Source organism: Pyrgilauda ruficollis, unplaced genomic scaffold (genome assembly GCF_017590135.1).
Source record: "Pyrgilauda ruficollis isolate IOZ18807 unplaced genomic scaffold, ASM1759013v1 scaffold34, whole genome shotgun sequence".
In the NCBI taxonomy this organism is placed as follows: Eukaryota; Metazoa; Chordata; class Aves; order Passeriformes; family Passeridae; genus Pyrgilauda; species Pyrgilauda ruficollis.
Genome location: NW_024524822.1, coordinates 1,081,593 through 1,102,801, shown reverse-complemented (window position 1 = coordinate 1,102,801; position 21,209 = coordinate 1,081,593).

The window sequence follows — 21,209 nt, the reverse complement described above, 5'->3', positions numbered from 1 at the left end:
GCCTTGGGCCAAGCAGGTCCCTGGACCCAGAGTAAAGTGCAGAGCCTGGGAAGGGTCCAGCCAGAAACCACAGGCTTGGACAGGAAACAGCTCCAGCTTCACACTGAGAGGGAAGAATCCATCCCACTTCCTTTGTCCCTTCCCTGAAAGAGCATCCATGTGCAGCAGGGTATTCATTATTCCATTTCCCCATGTTTTTTGGTGCATTTGAAGCTGTAATTCCCCAAATTTGATTGCATCCCAGGTTGTTGCTACCCAAGAGTGCACAGAGCTCCTCTCCTTGTGAGCCAAACAGCCCTGGATGCCTTCCCGAGAGCCACCCCTGCTCCCAGGGGAGCAAATAAAGTCATTAGTGAAGCTCTCCAGTCCTCTGCTACTGGCACCAGTCCAGCTCCTGTCTCTGTGTGCTGCTTTCTGTGTTCTGCTCCTCACGAGAATGGACTAAATGTCCCAATAATGCAGTTGGAGGCTGCAGCCTCCGCTCCAGCCTGTAACAAACCTCCTTAAAATAATTATTTGACACAGCCAGGGCTGGTTTGGTTTACAAGGCTTCAGCATGGAGTTTATAAATGAGGTTTGGAATCAAATTCCTCCTGGCTTCTGAATGATCTATTGGAAAACCTGCTGCCCTTTGTTTATGTAAGGAATCCTCTGGCCTGTGGAGGTGCCCTGGAGGCAGAGCTGATGCTGAATTTGGGGTTTTGCAGCAGCATATCAGGGAGGCAGTGCTGGGCTGAGACAGCTCTCAGAGGGTGTTTGTGTCTGCTCTGGGACACCTGTGCTGGCACTGCACAGTGCCTCAGCCTGCTGGGGCCAGGGCTGCTGCACCTGCTGGAACAGGGATTAAACATTCAGCACTCCAGGAGTATCTCTGGGTTGCCCTTCTGTGTGGGATTGGGAGCTCAGACTCCCAGGATTTGGGCCAATTCCTCTGAAGGTGTTGGCGAAAATCTGGATGTTGATGCAGCATTTTGCAGACATCCCCTTGATGTTGTGTTTTTAGGTTTTTAGGCACCTCATGCCTAGAAGCTGTTGATAGAACCCAAAATTAAGGACACACCATGGCAGAAGTGTAAACAGGTCTGCACAGGGGCTGCTTTGCCCCCCCCCAAAGCCATCTGGCCTTGGGTGAGGTGGTCAGGAATGGAGGGGTAGGAGGAGTGGGAAGAGCTCCTGGGTGGGATTGGCTCCTTGGGTGGATGTGGCAGCCAGTGACACTCCCACGGCACAAGGGAAGGGACAATGCACAGCTGGATCAGCTCCTCAGGACAGGGCAGGGCAAACCCATGGCTGATTTTTCCTGGAGCTCTGAGCAAGCAGTGGGTCTGGGGACACGCAGGAGCTCCTCCTGGACAGCGCTTCTGGGGCAGCTCCTGGATGTCAAAGAGAGATGAAAAAGAGAGATGAAACCATCAGATCACACCACGGGCAGCACAAGGCACAGGAGACACCATCCCCTGAGCCAGAGTGTGGTCCTGGGGAGCGTGGTGCCCTCACAGGGGACAAAGGACACTTTTACCTTTCTCAGCTGCAGCCTGGCAAAGGCTGGGAAGGTCCAGAGGAACCTTTCCCATTTCACAACTTGTCTTCCAGCACTGACAAAGGTGCTGGAGTTTTGCTCACATGTGTTTGAAGCTCTGTGTGTTTTTTGGAGAGTCTCCCAGATGCTGAGGGCAGCCCAGATGTTACTGCATGGGCTATTCTGCCTCCTGCTCCTGTGGACACCTGTTTGGGAGGAGAATCCCTGCTGTTCCAACAAGTGGAGGCTTCTGCTCCGATGAACATCGGGCTTTATTGACAGAAAAAGTAAATATTGACCAGTGGAAAGTTAAAGCTAATATTTACTCAGAGTTTCCCTAAATCCATGTGTCTACAGAAAGTGAAATTCTAAATGCTGACCTACAAATTCCCATTTGTGACACCGCCTGGCCCCATCCAGCCTAGGGATTCTCTGAACACTTTGTTCCCTGATTCCCAGACATTTCCAAAGAAGGTGCTGTCTGTGGCTCAGGCCTTGAGCAAGGGTCTGACCCATCCATTAAACAGATTTATTCCCACAGGGAATTACAGGTGCAGAAACCTGGGGATTTGGTAATCTCCAGTGTCAGAGCCAGGAATTTGATCAATACATGAGATAATTTCTTTGGCAAATAAACTTATGAGGGAAAACAAATAGAAATTCATTCCTCCTGCATGACTGGAAAGGAAATGTTGAAATCTTAGTGAATCACAGAAAGGTTTGGGCTGGAATTTTAAAGCCATCAAGTCCAAGCCCCCTGCAGTAAGCAGGGACATCTTTAACTGGATCAGGTTGCTCAGAGCCTCCATCCACCCTGGCCTTAACTCTTTCCATCAGTGGCCTCACCCCAGCCCAGCAAGTGTCAGGAATCACAATGGGCTCAGAGCTTCCTTCCAACTCCAATTAAAATATTTTATCTGCTCTAATTCTACCTGACCCTCTAGAGGTGGCATCTCCACCCTTTGAAAGTGCCCAACCTTAATCCATCTTGATCCTTCACCTTTCCATTAAATTCCTTAATTCCTTTTGGCTCCCAATATTTTCCTCACAGTCTCACCAGTCTGCCAAGCTTCCCCTCCTGCTGCTGTTCACCATGTTCTTTTTAACAGATATTTACAGCCGAAAGGAGTGGGAGTCCAGCTGTGCTGATGGGCACAAACAGAGCCACATTATCACTGCTGCAGTCAGGCATGAAATGTAACCAAGCCCCTAGAGAAATAAATGTTTTGAAGGCAAGGCAAGGCAGCCTGTTCAGTGCTGAGTTTAGGATTTATTATGAGGAAAACCACTCATGTTTAGGGCCCCCATTCAGCTTTTTGGGGGACTATGAAAATAGCAAACTATCAGCAAAATGCTTTGGGGTAAGAATATTGCTCTGGGGGGAGAAAATTCTCCCTTGGTAGTTTAGTCACCTGCTTTTCTAGTGGGTAATTACAATTTAACTAAACTACAATTTCTAGAACAGGGAAAGAAAATACTTGGAGCTCTAGATGCAGCTGTCTTGGAGTAACCGGGACCTTACTTCCCTCTTTGGGATCAGAGCCAGGCTCCAGCCCTGTTTGGGTTGGAAGGGGCCTCAAAGCCCACACAGTGCCACAGTCAGGGACACTTTCCTCTGTCCCAGGCTGCTCCAAGCCCTGTCCAACCTGGCCTTGGACACTTCTCTCAGAGGTGCCGGAAGGTTGGGTCACAGTGGCAATTTTAATTCATGTTTTGGTCTTTCTCCGTGGCCAATTTTTTTGCCATTTGAGAGCTCAACCACAAAGCAAAGTTCAGTGACTTTAGGTAGATGGCACAAAGCCCTTTGGGGGCTCAGGGTGTTCTTGTCTGGTTCCTGCTCCCCTTTGGAGAGCACCAGGAGCACGGGACACCCAGAGGGAGCTGCCAGAGCTGCTCCCAGCCTGGGAAGGGACCTCAGCTCTGGGCTGTGGGGCTCTTCCATCAGCAGGGTGTGCAAGTGACCCTCCGAGATGAGCTGTGTCTCAGGCTGGAAGATTTAGCTGGGGTGTGTGTTCTAGCCCCACCTGTCAGGGCTGGGGCAGTTCTCCTCTGTGCATTGGGCAGTTTTTTCTTTATCTCTCCCACAGCCAATCCTCCCTCCAGGAGATCTCTGCTGTCCATGGCCACTGAGTGTCCCTGCATGGCTGATCAAATTCCAGCATCCCATGGGGAGATGCTCCGCCCAGGGCAGGAGCCAAGCATTCCTACCTGGATACAATCTGAGCCTGGAACAGCACAGCAGCCTTTGCCCACTGCATTCCCAGAGGAGCAGCTTTCTCCTGCCCTGCATTCCCAGAGAAGCAGCTTTCTCCTGCCCTGCATTCCCAGAGGAAGAGCAGGCCCATCCACAGCAGCCCTGGAGCTTCAGAGGAAAACTCCAGCCTTGTGCAGGATCCCTGCTCCAGCAGAAGCACAGCTGGCACTGCAGGAGGGCTGAGCCCCCATGGGATGGGACTGTGCCACCACCCTGACACACAGGGGGCAGGGCTATTCTGGCTCTGGCAGTCGTTTTGTTTTGTTTGTACTGTTGCATTTGTATTTTAATTTTCCTAGTAAAAAACTGTTATTCCTACTCCCATATCTTTACCTCAGAGCCCTTTAATTTCAAAATTACAACAATTCAGAGGGAGAGGGTTTACATTTTCCATTTCAAAGGAGACTCCTGCCTTCCTTAGCAGACACCTGTCTTGTCAAACCAAGACAAGCTGTCAGCAGCTGCTGGTGCTTAATGGTGGGAGAGCTTTCCCAGGGCTGGCACAGAACAGGAGCCCTGTGCTGGGCTGAGGCCACAGGGACCCGCTGTGCTGCTGGCAAGAGGCACCTGGACCCAAAGTGCCCAGGCTGAGGCTTGTCTGAGCCGCTGAGCAGCAGCTCTGTGTCTGCACCCTCACTGCCAGCAGCGCTGAGGAGCTCCCTGGGGCTTGCTGGGGGCCAGGCAGCTTTCAGCTGCTCTATTCAGGTCTGGGGCTGTGTAACACACGCAGGGAGTTTCCACCTGTGGGTACTGAGGTGCTTTTCAGTGCTTCTTCCCTGTCCCTGCTCCCAAAGCAGGGCTGAGCCTATCACTGTGTGATGGAAAAATCCCCCACAGACTCGAGTCAAAGCAAAACCAGACAGTTCCTTTTCCAGAACTGTCGCTGCCCAGAATGGCCAATGACCTTAGGAAAGGCTTAGAAAACAAAAAAAAAATTAAAAAAAAAAATCAAGGTCAGAGTGAATCTTTTTTGGTTCAGCCTGTTTCTGGCCAAAGTAAATGAGAGACATCCCGACTTGGAAGTGGAAATAAAAAAATATTCACTTTATTCAGCTTGTCCTGACCCTGGAGGCCTCACACTGTTACCCCTTCCTCCCTCCCACTTCGCTACTCCCACCCTGGCAGAATTCCTGTGAGCATCCATGCTGCTCTTGGTCCTCCAGAAGCGATGGGAAACATCTCCATGCTGCTCAGGATTTCAGGACAGGGGTGCACTTGACAGGTGCAGAACATAGGTTTAGATGGGATATTGGGAATTAGGAATTGTTCCCTGGGAGGGTGGGCAGGCCCTGGCACAGGGTGCCCAGAGCAGCTGTGGCTGCCCCTGGATCCCTGGCAGTGCCCAAGGCCAGGCTGGACAGGGCTTGGAGCAGCCTGGGACAGTGGAAGGGGTCCCTGCCATGGCAGGGGTGGCACTGGATGGGATTTAATGTCCCTCCCACCCCAAAGCAGTCTGGGATTCTGGGATTATTGGACTCTGGGCTTCTCTGTCCTGGGCGGTGACACCCTTGGGTTTTCTGCTTTCTCTTGCCTCCCTGGGCCAGGTGAGGAATGAGCAGCCAGAGCTGTGGCAGGGACACTGCGAGGTTATTGCAGTAAAGGGTCACTCTGGGCTTTCCTGCTCTTGCCATTTTTATCCAGGAGTCTTCACAAGTGGCCAGTGCATTTCTGATCCTGGCAGATCTCCCTGGCATCAGTGCTGGACAGACACCAGCCCTTGTCTCCTACTCTGGGAGCACCAGCAGCCCCACACTCATTTCCCACACAAGTCATCTCTATTTCAGGAGTGGCCTGCTTCCCCTGCAGAGAAGCCTGGGGAAATGTGTCCTCTAAAAATTTCCAGGAGCCCTCTGAGACTGGTGAGAAAAAAATCTGTTAGAAGATATGGGGAGAGACGAGAGGACACAGTTTGGGCACAGCTCTGCTGGGATGAGAAGCCCTGGCTGGTTGAAACAGAGCCAAAGAGCCCACTCCCCATCTCCAGGTTGTTTTCACCCACATTGGACTCTGCACAAGTCCTTGTTGCACCAGAAGGGCAGAGAAGCCCTCGAGTTTGTGTAGAAATATTCAGCTGACTGTATAAAAAGCAGGTTTCCTCCCCAAAGAGCTGCTGGCTAGTGATGTGTGAGTTTTCAAAAAGCAGAGGGGCTTGGAGAAAGAAAACAGGGCTGGGGGTTCCCTTGATGCTCCTGGAGAGGTGGCTCATCCCTGAACGATGATGGCCTTTCACTCTGGATCTGAGCCCTGGCAGGAACTGACACCAGGATCAGGCCACAGGGTAGAACCCACCTCAGTGGGTCCCTCAGTGTCCCAGTCCTGCACATCTCTGCTCCCTGAAGGGATCAAATGTTAAACAGTACCAAGAAAAAATGTCAGAAATTACCCCATCCTGTTCCAGTGGGCTGTTTTTGTAAAGTGAAAAAAGATTGCTTTTTGCATAAAATAAACACAATCTTGCCTTTCCCCCACCTCAGGAATGGATTGCACTTGGAGTAAAGAACAGAAATAGAACCAGGAAAAACTTTGTGTGGCACAAACCAGCCTGATGTTCATGATGCTCCCCTGGGGCTGCTCTGAAAATTCTCCCCTGGCTGCATCACTGAGTTAAGAAAAGGTTGCATTAACTCAGTATTTTCTTTTGGAAAACTATTTCTGGAATGTCTGTTGTTCCAACAGATTACATCAAGTGACTCCAGGGGTTTTGTGGAGTCTCAAAGGCTCGGTTGGAAAAGACCCTTTAGATCATTCAGGCCAGAGTGAATCTCCTCCTGAAGGGGTTTAGGGTGGGCTCAGCTCTGCCCGCCTTTGTTTTCTTCTTGGCTCAGTTCTGCACATCCCATCCCATCCCATCCCATCCCATCCCATCCCATCCCATCCCACTTCCTGGGCATCTATGTCACTGCTCAGCTGCTGCCTTATCTTCTTTTATACACACATAAATATATTTATATGTGTGTATATATATATAAAATAACATAGAATAATATCTACAATATCTATAATATCTAATATATATTTATAAAATATATAAGATATATAAAATACAAACCCAGACAGTGTGCCCTGGGGTCACAGGGGAGTCACCAGGTGGCTGTGGGAGCCCTGTCTCTGGTCCCTGCTGGAAACCACACCGTTGTATATTTTAACCTCCAAAGGAACCCATTCCTAATTAAAGCTCAGTCCCAAACTCATTGTTATCCTAACCATGGGCCATGTCCTCGGATGAGCAGTCTGGGAGGAGATGGAAACCAAAATTCCCCCTTCCCTCGTGCTCCAGGAGTGCCAGTGTGTGGAGTAAAGCTGCCAGGCAGGCCAGGGAAGGCAGGGTTTGAACATTCCCCTCCGCAGTGAGCTCTTCCCTCCCGCGCACACGCCTTGTCACTCTAATGGCAGCATCGTGTATTTTGATTTCTACTGGCTAATTGCTTCTTAACATTGTTATTCACAGAGAGTTTCTCTGCTTTGTTCTCATTTCAATGAAACCGAGACAATAAAATGTCAAGAAATACCAAAACAAAAGCAAACCTCCTGTAAATGAAGCATTTAGGTGGCATAGCTGACAGAAAAAAGATGGGGAATGTGCCATTATGGATTTAGTGTTGCTGTGAAATCACCTTCATTTCAAGTTGTAGTTTCTGTACTGTTTTCTGTTTGTTTGATTAATATTTTACAAATTCTGACAGAAAATGCATCCTGTAAAGTACAAAAAATAACATCCCTGGTAATAAACAGCCGACTGAGGCTTCTCTTCCCTGCTTTTACTGCAACTGAATAAAACAGCACTGACTAAACATCAAGAGGGATTTTTTTTTTACACAGAAAAGTTGGATTTATATATGGAAGAGAGTTATTTCTAAAAACAATCTTTGGTTTTATTCATAAAGGCTTAGGCAGAGAATGGAAAATAGATTTAAATGATCAGATCTTTCCCCTGCCTTGCTTTGAATGGCTGGAAACTTGGGAAAGTGTCAGCATGCTATAAACAAAACCTTGCTCTGTTTGTCCTTCCTGTGCTCATAAAACAGAAATAGGGACTGCAAACAAAGCAATTTTACAGCCAGCACTGCTCCAAGCTGCTCTTGGTGGCATCAGGGACTTGGGGTTTCCTGGGTCACAGAGATTTCTGCTTCCTCCCATCATTGGGAGTCCCAAATCAGGGGCATCAAGTGGAAATGCAGCTGCAGAGAGCCCCTGATGCAAATTCTCATCTCTCCCCTGACCAGGAATTGCAGTGTCTATGCCAAATAATAGCCCTAATTATAATTAGATTCAAACTGAACTCCTAAATCAGCCTGAGATTCTATTTAACACTAATCTACTATATTGCAATGGTTAATCATATCTAACCTTAATACCAGCCTAATCCTTCAAATTATTTCAAATTTAATTCCAGCCCAAAGGCAATTATATCTTGAAATTTAAAATCTAAGTCCTTGAGTTTAATCATCCCCATAGATATAACCCTAAAACTTATCTAAAACCTACAGACACAAAGAAAAACCTAATTGTATATTTTAACCTCCAAAGTAACCCATTTCTAATTAAAGCTCAGTTCTAAACTCATCGTTATCCTAACCAAGATTAACTCCAGCTGTAATCCCCCATCCTGATCTGCAATTCTCTAAATAAAAGGAAAATAGCAAAGGAGAAATCCTTTTTTTTTTTTCAGCTGGATGTTGCACACAGACAAGGGAAAGATGTGGAGAGCTTCATGTTGGCTTTGGGGCCCAAAATGCTGGTGCCCACCTCGTGCCAGGGAGGGGAGGTGGAGGGAGACCCCAGGGCTGGGGGACCCAGGCCAGTGCTGGAGCTGCAGAAATATCTTTATTTGGCAAAATGGACCTGGTTTTGGAGCTTTTTATAGCTCCTGCAGCTGTGGCTGGGGGAGGGCTGGCCGGCCCAGTGGAGGCTCTCTGGCCACGTCTGCTCGGGGCAGCGTCCAGCAGAGCTCTGCCCGCGCTGGGTCCCTCGTGTGCCCCCTGCCCTGGCCCAGCCCGGGGGCTCCCAGGGGGAGCAGAGCCCAGCCCAGCCCAGCAGGGAGTGCACAGCCCGGGCTCCAGCCCCGGCACGAGCACTGTGTGAAAAACGAGCTTCGCTCTCTTGTGAAAATGTAAAAGTTTAATAAAGGACGATAGGAGACAAAGACAATAAAGCGAAGATTTTACGGCTGGGTGCTTGGCATTCTGCTGAGAGCACACCTGTGTTTTGGAAACACTCTTTATGTACTATTTCTGCTGTATTAGTCTGTTGCATATTCACAAACAATTATGTGTATTTAAACTTTTCCCCGAACTAGTTTGTAAGTGCTAAGAATTGTTCCGTCTGGCTTTTTCTCAGTCTGCTTTTTTAGAGCATGTGCATTTCTTGGCTGTGGTTTTAGTCCATTCTTATCATTACCTCCAGTTTTGGGCTTTGATCTGTATTTTCTACTGATGGGGAGTGTTGATAGTTGGTATTTCGGTAATAGGGTCTTCATCATGTGTTCATTGAATGTTATTCTAACACAAGCATGCCTATGTCAGCTATTTCACTACTATGTCTAAGTTTAGTTAACAACAGAAATAAAATAAAAAAACCTTTATCATTATAGTAAAGTTACTTTAACATTAGATAAAGTTACTTTACATTATACATATATTATTATATTATGTTATATATACATATAACATCTATTTTAATATTTGCAAAAAGTCAATATTATAACATGCATTTATAACAACTGGAAAGCAGTGAAATTCCCTTTTGGATGTTGATTTTCTGTCAGTTTTGAAGGAGGTAAATTCCTGACTGGCTCTCGCTTTCCTGAACTACGACCCACAAAATCCAAATGTTGGGTTCATCACCCTCAGCACCTCACTGGGGTCATACCAGGGACCTTTCCTGTGCATGAATGTGCCACCTTTTGATAAAACTCCCTTTTCCTTCTCTCCTGCCTCCCCAGCAGCCTGGGCACGTGGATGTGGGCAGGGAAGCCCCAGGAGCTGGGCTGGGTTAGGTGGGTCCTGCTGCTCTTCATCCCCCCCAGAGCTGCTGGGGATGTGACTACAAAGAGAAAAATTGGAGCTGTCATTTGCTGGTGACCTAATTTTTTTTGAGAGGGGAAGAAAAAAGATGTCATTCTACAATTAGTTGAAATATTTTTTTTTAGCTGCAGGTATAATTTATTTGGCTCACTCTCATTTCTCATAAAGAAGGGAGGATATAGAATATTCCCCCCCAGGCATTCTGGGGTTTTATTTAATCCAGTGATTATAAAATCATAGAATCACAGACTGCTTTGGGTTGGAAGGGACCTTAAAGCTCATCCAGTGCCATGGGCAGGGACACCTTCCCCTAGACCAGGCTGCTCCGAGCCCTGGCCTTGGACACTTTTGAAAATTCAAAAAAGAGAAGAAATGGAGCAAAAATGTGTTTGTTTCCGAGACTGAGCTTCCAGATTAAAGTGTGGAGCTCCCAGGGCTGCTGGTATCCACTGTGCCAGCCATGACGTGATTGAAACCCATGACACATTCACCCAGATCACACATTTGGCTTTAACAGGTCTTCAGGGAACAGACCCTGAGCTTTTCTTTCCTTTCCTATTTCCGTGTTTTCAGGCCCTGGCTTATGTTTTATTTTTCTGTGAAAGACTCTTTCTCCATTATGACAATATTTTTATTTAGCAAAAATGAGGGATCTTATGTAATTCTGTGACTTCTGGAGTTAAAGGTCAAACATTGCAGAAAACATAAGCCTTGGCAGCACCTTTTGCTTGTTGAAGCTTTCCAGCTTCCAGCATTTCGGATACTTCCATAACAAATGAGTCTAAATAGGAAAAGCTGCTCCAAGTCCATTTGTTCTTTTTGTGCTTCTTCCCTCCTCTGGAATTGCTCAAAGCTCTTCCTCACAGTTCCTGGGTGCTGTATCCAGCTCTGGGGTCCCCAGCCCAGGAAGGACATGGAGCTGTTGGAACAAGTCCAGAGACATCATGGAGATGATCAGAGGGAAGGAGAACCTCTTCCAGGAGGAAAGACTGAGGGAGTTGGGATTGTTCAGCCTGGAGAAGAGAGGGCTCGGGGAAAGCCTAAAGTCCCTTCTAAGACCTGAAGGGGCTCCAGGAGAGCTGGAGAGGGACTTGGGACAGGGGCATGGAATGACAGGATATGGGGGCCAGGATGGATGGGATATTGGGAATTAGGAAATGTTCCATGTGAGGGTGGGCAGGCCCTGGCACAGGGTGCCCAGAGCAGCTGTCGCTGCCCCTGGATCCCTGGCAGTGCCCAAGGCCAGGCTGGACAGGGCTTGGAGCAGCCTGGGACAGTGGAAGGTGTCCCTGCCATGGCAGGGGTGGCACTGGATGAGATTTAAGGTCCTTTCCAGCCCAACCCAGTCACTGATCCCATGATTCCAAAGCTGCCCTAGCAGCAGCACTGGACCAACCCACACAGTTCTTCCCTGACAGCAATCTCTGAAGAGGCATCAAAATCCCATTTATTCTCAGAGAAGTATCTGTGCACTTGGCCAATCTCTCTCTCCCTGTTATTCCTCTTTCCCAGCTGAGTAGGATTTGCAGAACAGGACCTGGGGGTCCTAGAGGACACAAACCTGAGCAGAAGCTGCCACTGTGTCACTGTCCCCAGGAAGATCAGTGGCACCTTGTGCTGCATTGGACAGAGCACTGCCAGTAGTGAATCTCCAGGTGATTCTCCAGGTGGGGATGCACTGGGATCTGTGCTCCTTCTCGTGCTGGGCTCCCTGGGAACCTTCTTTCCATGCCTTGTGACCACCCCAGTGCCAGCCAGGGGCCATCACAGTGTGGCCATCACAGTCACATCCTCCACTGCCATGAACTTCCAGCTGAAGCGGGGGTAAGGGGATATTCAGTGCCACGATTTCCATGGATGTATTCTGCAGTTTCTTCCTCCTCCTGTCTCCCTCCTCAGCATCCCACAGGGACCCTTCCCACCCTCCACGCCCTGTCACAGCCATGCAGGATGGTGACACTCTCCTGCAAAGCCAAGTGTAATGAATCACGGGAGAAATTCCCTCCCAATGACATCCAGAGGGATCCCAGCTGCCCCAAGGCTTTCCAGGGAGATGGAAGCACTGTCCCAGAGCAGCCAGGTGTGCCCAGGCATGGCTGGGACATGTGGCCCCTCAAGGGAGGCTGAGCTCTAGGGGGATGGACACACTGATCCATCTCCCCTCCTGCCTGGGTTGCTCCATCTCCTGCCTGGACAGAGGCTGTTCCCTGAGCTGGGACTGATGGGACAGGGAGCCCAGGGCTGCAGGGAGAGGCAGGGCTGGCCCCCAGTACAGGGAACAAAGCTGTTTTTGTGGGTGCCCAAAAGCAGCAGCTGAAATGTCACCTGACACTAATCCTGCTTGTCACTGATCGTGTGCTGGGCTCTCCCAGAGCCCCGAGGTGTCCTCCCAGTGACCTGTCTGCAGCTGCTGGGTGCATTCCCTGGTGTCTGGATGGGGATCCCTCCAGCCATGGACATGGGGAAGGATCTGCTGGTGGAACTGGAGCAGGGCCCCGCTGCTCCTGTCAGAGCAGATGGAAAGCTGCTGCCTTCTGCAGCTTCCTCAGCAGCTGCTCCCTTGGCTGCAGGGAGGGAGAGGGGAAGAAAAACGACCAAAAAAATAGAGGTGAAGGGGACAGGAGTGGGTTCAGCTAAACCCCAGGAGCAGGAGCTGCTGAAGATGCTGTGGGATCCCAGGAGTGGGAGCTTTGGAGTTCAGAGGAGGATGGGTGTGGAAGTGACCTGGTTCTGAAATGAAAGAGAAAATGAAATGGGATATGTGGGTGGTCTGTAAGGTGATTTAGTAATAACCCAGTGCTGTGTGAACACTGAAATCCTGGAGTGTGTCCACCACATGTGGACAGTGGGTCACTGTCACAGCACTGCAAGAACAGCCCTGGGCAGATGCTCACCCCAGGGACTCACAGCACCTCTGAAGGAGCAGCTTTGGGAAGGACCTCTGCAGGGCTCCAGCCCAGCCTCAGGAATCCCAACACTGCAACCTTGCATAGAGCCTTCCCTGGCCAAGCCTCAAGAGCAGCTGACATTGGAGTCCTGGTGCTGCTGAGCTCCCTCAGAGGTGCCTCACACCCTGTGGGACCAGGTCTGGCCACCCGTGCCCGACTCTGGCACTTCCTTGGCCTGCAGGATACACCTGGCAAATCCTTTCCCACACATTATTTTGCCTTTGCCACTGCCCAGCAGCCTGGAAAAGGGCTGGAGGCCTCATGGCATTTTCTTGCTAAGGAATTCTTGGCCAGTGACATCCTCCCCCTGCTGCCAGCACAGTGTGGGGAAAGGAGGCAGGTGCTGCTTCAGCCTGAAGGAATGAGCAACAGGAAACTCCCACAGGGCTTTCCAGGATGCAATGCCAGGAAATGGGGCTTCCAGGCACCTGGCTCCTGCCTCCCAGCACTCAAATCACCCAAAGCCAGCTCCCTCACTGCCCCAGGCTCCTGCATCCCTCTCCTGGTTCCTTGCAGCCCCTTCTCACTCAGCTCCCACTTCCCTAATGAGGTTCCTGTGAGCTGCTCTGTGTGGCCACAAACTTCTAGGGTTTCTCATTGCTTCATTCCCCCATGCTCAGGGGAAGGGGTCAACAATGCCCATGAATAAAAGATATGGGGAATAGTTGAAATAATAATGGGGATAATATAATTGGAAAGATATGGGGATTTTGGAAAAGATATGGGGCTGCTTTTCCCTGCTCCCACAGTGCCCTGCAGAGCCTCGGGCAGGATCCTCACTTCGATGCCTCTCACAGCCACCTACAGACCAGGTGGATCTTTCTCTGAACAGAGCTTCAGAGAACTGAGCTTCTTGGAGCATCCCACTGTTGTCATAGCAGGAATTAAGGATTTCCAAAAGGCTGAATTGATCAGTGAATTTTGACTTCAGTGTGGTCACTTGTGCTGCACATTCTGTGTTTTGTGGCTGTCTCAGGTACCTGCTGCAGCTCCCACACCCCTCCTGCCACACACAGGTGCTCATCACTGAGAAAGCTTTGGGTTTGTTCAGTGAAACACTTTTGCTTTTGGTTTTCTTGCTCCACATCACTGAGTTACACTCGGCCCATCCTGTGTTGTGAAACCCCAGCTCCTGCTGTGTTTATTTTCCCTGTGATGCTCCTCGCCCCCAGCATCCCAACACTGCCCAGGGAGTTGTGGGGAAGTGCAGGTGCACAACCCACTCCTTCTAGCCTGGAAACCTTGGATGTTTGTAGCTCAGCCTTAGCTGTGTTTCAGGATTGTGGGGCAAGAGGTGAACTGCAGGGGAGGGAATGAAATCCCAAATCCCAGAACTCCCTGTGGTCTGCAGAGAAAGGTGAGACCTTTCCAGCTGAATTGGTTCTGTGAGGACACTGCTCAGGAGTCACAAACCAAGAAAATGAAGAGGGAAAACCCTGCAGGCACTGCAGGGCTCTTTGGCAGCTCTTTTCTTATGTAGTGCTCACAAATCTTTTCCCTTCTCCAGCTGATGCTCAAGCTGAGTCAGCCCCAAAGCTGCACTTGCTGTTTGGTGCAGATCCATCTCCCCACAAGTGCTGTGGGGGGTCTTGGGCATGACCCAGTGACCCCCACAGGATTTTGCAGCCTCAGGCATTTTACAAGCCTCTGAGTCAGAGCCTTAAGTCCTAAATGCTTCTGGGAACTCAAATCTCAGTGTTGCCTCAATTCCCCCTCAAAGCACAGCTCTCAGGAGGTCAGAAATGTGGTCATGGTGCTCCTGGCTGGCAGTGTTGTCACAGCTGCTGAGGTCTGTCCTTGGACCATTCCCTGCCTTTACTTCTCTGGTCCTCCCTGGATCACTCCCTGCCTCACCTTCCCTGAGCTCAGGGTCTTTACTGCCAAGCCACCCATCTGGGTCTATCCAGGTGAGAAATTCCCGGTGTTCTCCTGCCCTAAATCTCCAGCCCATGGAGCAGTGGTGGGTGCCAGCTGAGTGCCATTTGCCCCTCCATCCCCTTGTGCACCCAAATCTGGCCTTTGCTATTGATTTCCAGGCACTTGGACGAGTATTTCTGCTGAAGTTTAATGTAGTAAATGCTCCTGATATTTGCATTCAACACCAATGCCTTCCTCTGTGAAATCTCAAGGAGATCCTGTTTGTACTCCAGGTGGGGAATGTGTAAAAGCAGCACTTGCTGGTATGAGTGACTACTTTGGTGTTTGATTAATTTTCTATTTCTGAAGCTCTGATGACACCAATGGTTGGAAGCCCCAGAGGAGAGCTGTGGTACAAGAGAAAATAGAAGCTGCAGAACAGAGTGTTGCTTAAATTAGTGGGATCAGAAGGAAAGGACTAAAAATCAGGGTTTGTCATCAGAATATATCAATACTCTCTCACCTTGCAGGAAGGACATGCCTTGTCCCAAATCAAAAGGTGAAAGAGAGCGTCCAGCAGCACAGGAGGAATTGTGCCTGAACACCCAGCAACACTTCCACGAGAACATCTTCCCACAAGTTCAGAGGTCCAACAACATCAAATCCAACAGTGCATGGCACAGCTGGGCCTATGGACCATGGCAGAGTCCAGGAGGGAAAAGTGTTCCAGGAATGAGGAATGGCTCCAGTGCAGAAGAGATTCTGGATGACATCCAGGGGCTGGATGAGGTTCAGGGCTGGACTCAGGGCTGTACTGAGGATAAAATTCACCTTGGGCACAGGCTCAGGATGCACAATGTGTGCACTCAGCAGAGCAGAGCCCAGCCCAAGGAAAGGACTGCAGCCTCTCAGGCCGTGCTGGTGGGTGCCAGCTGAGCCCCAGCCCTGGGGCTGCAAAAGGGTGAAATGGAGCCAAGGCTGCATTTTGGCATCTGCTCTCTGGGGCCAGGGTCTGAATTTGCCATTAATGTTCCATGAAATATAAAACAAGAGTTGAGGTCGTCTCTGGACCTCATTAACACTTGGAGAAGCCAAGGGGAATATCACATTTGACTGCGGGGCCAGCACAAGTCAGCAGAGAATCTAACATTTCAGTTCCCACTCTGAAAAGCCCAACAGCTTTGTTTCAGTTCTGACTGCCCATTCCAAAATCAACGGAGACAACCAGTTACTAGGAAAAAACAGGCATTGCCAATGGAACCAGCTGAAAAGGTTCATTCTGTTCTCTTTAGGGATATTCACCCTCTTTTGTTTATGCTCAGTCTATGAATTTCATGGCAGAAAAGGAACTCCTTGAAACGGATCCTTTAACTTCTCAATGCTCCACTTCACATGTGGTCTCAGCCTTGGGAAGGACATGGGATGGTTCCTGAGCTGATGTGGCCACATGAGTGTTAATAACAAAATAATTCCGCTGCTTTCCCCCAGCAGCTGCACACTCACAGCCAATTGTGTCTGAATCAGGAAGTTCCTGAATGGTTCCCAGGAAAATTCCCAGTGCAAACACAACCAGATTCACTCCTAAAATGTGCTTTTCTTCCCTGGCAGCACTGGGAGCACTGCGGTGGGCACCCCTGTGATGTGTGGGTGTCCTGCAAAGCCCCAGGCACAGAGAGCAGCTTGTGTGTGCTCAGGGCTGGAGAAGCCTTCCCTGCACTGCAGCTGGGCTGGGCTGTGCCCCTGGGCTTGGCTCCTGCTGCTCCCACTGCTGGGGAGGGGGAAGGAGAGAAACAAGGGAAAATAAAAGCAAACATACACCTTGAGTAGCTCTGCCTTCCTGAGAGAGGAAACACAAGGCTCATTGAGAGAGGAAGCCAATTTCAGGCTCCTTAATAATCCTCTGGGTTCATTGTTCAGGTGTGATACTGGTGATGAACTGGGGAATTACAGCTGTGGGTGTGCTGGAAACCCAACGGGAGACTGGGACTCGTAATTCCTCTCCATTGCCCCCAAACTCTTGAAACGCTTTGGTTAGACCAGCTGAGAAAACAAAACAAAACAAAACTCACTTCACCTCCATCCTGAGCGGAAGCAGCAGAATTCCCTGGCACTGGGAGATCCTTTTGTGAAACCGGGTCTGAAAAGAAGCAAACGGCCCGGCTGGGAAGGAAAGCTGTGGGAAGGTTTCGTTTGGACCCATCATCAGCCTGACTCTTGGACTCGAAGCAAAAAGATTCTCTGTGGGTTTGTTGGATGTTTTCCAGGGAGCCCGAGGCAGTTTTGCTGGAGCTCTGCTCTTGCAGCGGGTCCAGGTGCTGCCCTCTCACGGGGAGCTCACTGCAGCCTTCCGACCAGCGCCTTTGATGCTGGTGCTGATGCTCTGGCTCTCTGGGACTGTGGGTAGCCTGGAAGGCGTTGCCCAGAGGGGACAAGACTCCTGGAGCTGGGCAGCGGGGCGAGGCTTTCCCTGCACCGGCCTGCCCTGAGAGGAGAACTCGACTGATGGCCGGGCGATGCAGGACTGACAGCGGACTGATGCCTCCTGGTGGTCCTAGGCAACCCCACCGGCAGTGTGGGGATGGTCTGTGCACCTGCCACGAGCAGCAGGGGCTCCCGGTGCTGGGATGCCTGGGGAGATCCCAGTGGGGACCTGGGAATGCTCAGAAAGGAGAGTACAAGCAAAGGGGCAGAAGGGAAAGGCTGGGAAATGGAAGAAGGCAGAGGGGGTTCAGGGCTATGGAGTGCCCAGACAGAAATAACAGGAGTGGTGGGGCAGCTTTAGGCATCAAAGTGTAAGAACTAAAGATGTTAGAAAGTGTTCAGAGGAGGGACACGGGAATGGGGAAGGATCTCCAGGGGAAGCCAGTGAGGAGCAGCTGAGGGCCCTGGGATTGTCCAGCTGGAGCAGGAGACTGAGGGCAGAGCTCCCTGGGGGCTGCAGCTCTGATCTGCTCTGGGACACGGACAGGAGCCAGGGCATGGCTGGGGCTGGGCCAGGGCAGCTCAGGCTGGAGATCAGGGCAAGGTTCTTCCCCCAGAGGGTGCTGGCACTGCCCAGGCTCCCCAGGGAATGGGCACGGCCCCGAGGCTGCCAGAGCTCCAGGAGCCTTTGGACAGCGCTGCCAGGGATGCCCAGGGTGGGCTTGTTGGGGGGTCTGGGCAGGGGCAGGGGCTGGTCTGGGTGATCCTGGTGGGTCCCTCCCAGCTCGGGCTATTCCATGATTCTCTTGGTTAACAAAACTGGAACCCATTAGAGAATTGTTGAAAGCTTCAACTCTGAAAAGACTCCAGACACAGCTGGGACCAGGTGAGAAGGGAAGAACCAAACCAGTGTGAAGCTGACACCTGACTAATGAAAACCCCAGCCCAGGACTTGGCGAGGCCCTGCTGGGTTTGGCAGAGTGCTGGGGTGGGGCTGTGCTCTCCACATCAGGCTTCCCCCCAGAAAGGTGTGGAGGGACTGATAACTGTGAGCCTTGACACAGAGACAGTCAAGACAAGGACATGTCCCTCTGCTTTGCCATCCCCCAGCAGCAGTGCAGGTAGGACAGGCCACGAGCACTGTCACCTGGAGCTGCATGGGGTCAAAAAACTGTTCTCTGGGTTAAACATGCTGTAGGAAATGGTCCTGTGAGTGCACATGATGCTGTTGTGCACTGCAGTCTGTGATGGTGACAGAAGTGTGGTTGTGGCTGGCATGGTGCAGAGATATTTCCTCAGGGCAGTTGTACCAATGCCAAAATATCTAACAGCTGGCCCCAGAAATAATTGTCATTTCTAGTGTGAGACAGTTGTGGAATGAGCAAATTAATCACAGCCAGGGTCATCTCCAGACTTTGCCCTTCTGCTTTTTGCAAAGTGTCACCCCAGGAGCTCTGGGCTGAGCTGCTGTGCTGGCAGTGGGCAGCAGCATTGAGGGCATTGTGCTCTGGGGCTCCTCTGCTCCTGCAAGGCTTGGGCTAAGCCAGGCCCATCTGACACAGGAGATTGAAAAGAATGGAAGGGAAACAAAGAGAAATTCTAAGCTTTCCTCAGAAACCTATTAAAGTCCCTGTCATTTGCTCGGAACACACGGAATAGCCTTTATTACAGGCATTTTGCTGAGCACAAAAGCTACTTTCAATAACACAGGAAGGGAAAAATCATTACAAACTTGCAAGAATCAAGGACCATCTTGCAGAATCTCTTTGTCATGAAACAAATTATGAAAGGCTATAAATAGATGACCATTATGAGAACAAGGAGCTCTTTAACTGGGCTCTCTGCACAGGGAATGAACTGCTTCCCTCCCAGCCAGGGGGGAGCTGAGGCAATCAGCAGGTACGTCACAGGCTCTCCAGGGTGCAGCAGAAAGCAGAATTAAAGTCCTTGCCTCCTGCTTCTGAAACTGGGAGAAGCATTTGGAGACACAAGTTACTTAGAAGACTGTTAAAAATACACAAAATACACACAGGTACTCACCCACCATAGGATGGGGCTGAGCTTAGTCAAGGTCACACCCTGGAGATATCCCAGGCCAGGCTGGATGGGCTTGGAGCTACCTGGGATAGTGGAAGAGTCCCTGCCCATAGCAGGGGTGGAATGAGATAAAATTTAAGGTCCCTCCCAACCCAAATCATCCCAGGATTGTGTGATTCTTTGGTGTCACTGCTGAACAGAGCACAGGACAGGAGCTCTGTGCTCACGGAGTCTGGCTGTGCTATGCAGCTCCTCCATGACCTCCTGGTTCCCTGTCGTGGTTTGACCAGGAAGTAAGGTTTTGGGAAAGTTATGGTCAAACCAATCAGTGGCCAGATTTTAAATTGGCACCCGGTGTGGCCACTGGGGACTTGGATACGCCTCTGAGAACACACAGGGGTTAAAAGCACCTTTCTCACCTCTCAGGAGGTTTCTTCCTCCTTGACTGCTTGAAAAAAATGACTCCTCTGATTTTTTTTTTTTTTTTTTTTTTTTTAATTTCCGGCCTAACATATTCAATCCTGATCATTAAAATAGTTCTTTCTCATTCTGGCTGTTTACTCCTGTGGTATTTCTGTGAGTTACTCATGCCTACTTTTAGCCTTCCTGTGGACAGACTAAACATAATTAACTCCTTCCATCCCCCCTCTAAGGCAGACCTGCCATTCCTGTGCCATTCCTCCTGGCAGATTCCTGGATCTGTCCTCCAGTTCCATTTGCATGGCAGGGTGCCGGGGTGAAACTGGGCATGGCTGGCTTTCTAAAGCTGGGTTCAATTGGCACCAACTGCTTTTCATAGTTTGGTTAAATTTGCAGTAACTGCAACAATCCCATGTTCTTTCCAGGTTTTTCATGGAGTTGTGGCCTGCAGGAATGAGGATGTTTATTTATATTCCAACTGTCCTGAGCAGGTCAGTGGGATGTCCCTGGCTGAGTCCAGCAGAATCAGAATGTCAGCATTAAACCCTGAGGGCCCTGCTGTGGAAAAGACAAGAAATGGGCTTTTTCCAGGATATGGAAATTTTAAGGGTGAGCAGCACAGTCAGGGAGAGACTGGGAGCTGCAGGATTTCCAGAACAGGGAGTTGTGCAAAGGAAGAGTCTTGAAAAGCTGCCCCAATGGGTCTGAGACACTTTTACCAGCACTGTTACCTGCCCATGGGATCTCCTATCCCCACAGGAACTGCTGGTTTGGGGTTTTATTCTTGAATAGGCTGTAATCCTTTCCAAACACTCATGGGGCAGTGTTTGGGATGCGGTTATAATTGATAATCTTGCCATTCTGAGTGGTTGTGTCCAGCACAGAGCTGAGCTTTGCTGGCTGCCAGGGCTGCTGTGCTTGCAAGAGGCAATCACATTCCAAAGAATGGGCGCTCAGATGGGCCACCAGGATTTTCTGTGCTTCTAGGAAGGTGCTGTGGAAGCCTTGGGGAGCAGCAGGACCATGTTCACGTCAGGTTTTAGTGTCTGCAGCCAGCCTTTGAGGCAGCCAGCAGCTCTTCTGGAGCTGTTAGTGCTGCATTTGATGCTCTTTGTGGGCCTTGGGGCTCAGGAGATCCCACAGGCTCCAGGAGATCCCAGAAACACTGAGGCTGGAAAAGACCTCCAGGATCAAGTCCAACCTTTGGCCAAACACCCCTGTGCCCACTAAGCCATATCTCAAAGTGCCACATCTCTTTTTTTGAACAGTTCCAGGGATGGTGACTCCAGCACTTCCCTGGAGAGCCTGTTCCAATGCTTAAATGCAGGGAGATAACAATATCCCTGGGAAAAACCTTGCACCAAGGCTTTGGAGAAATCCTCTTGGATGTGAGTGGAAGATGGGCACAGATGTCCCTGTGGATGCTGTGCAGCTCTCTGTTCCTGGCACACTGGAACATGGAGCTGGTATTTCATATTTTTTCACATTATTTCAGAAACATTTCCTATTTGTTTTTTTAAACATTGTTGTTAAACCCACAATATCTTGTTTGGCATAATGGGTTGAGTGTATTCATTGTGGGAGAAGTGGGAAATGGATAAATTTGGGTGATTTTTTTCCCACTCTGAATTCTGCAGTCTTACCAACTTTATTAATCTTTTTTTTTCTTTTTTTTTTTTTTTTTTTTTTTTTTTGGCTGGGGCCAAAAACCTCCCCTTTTTTCCCTGTGC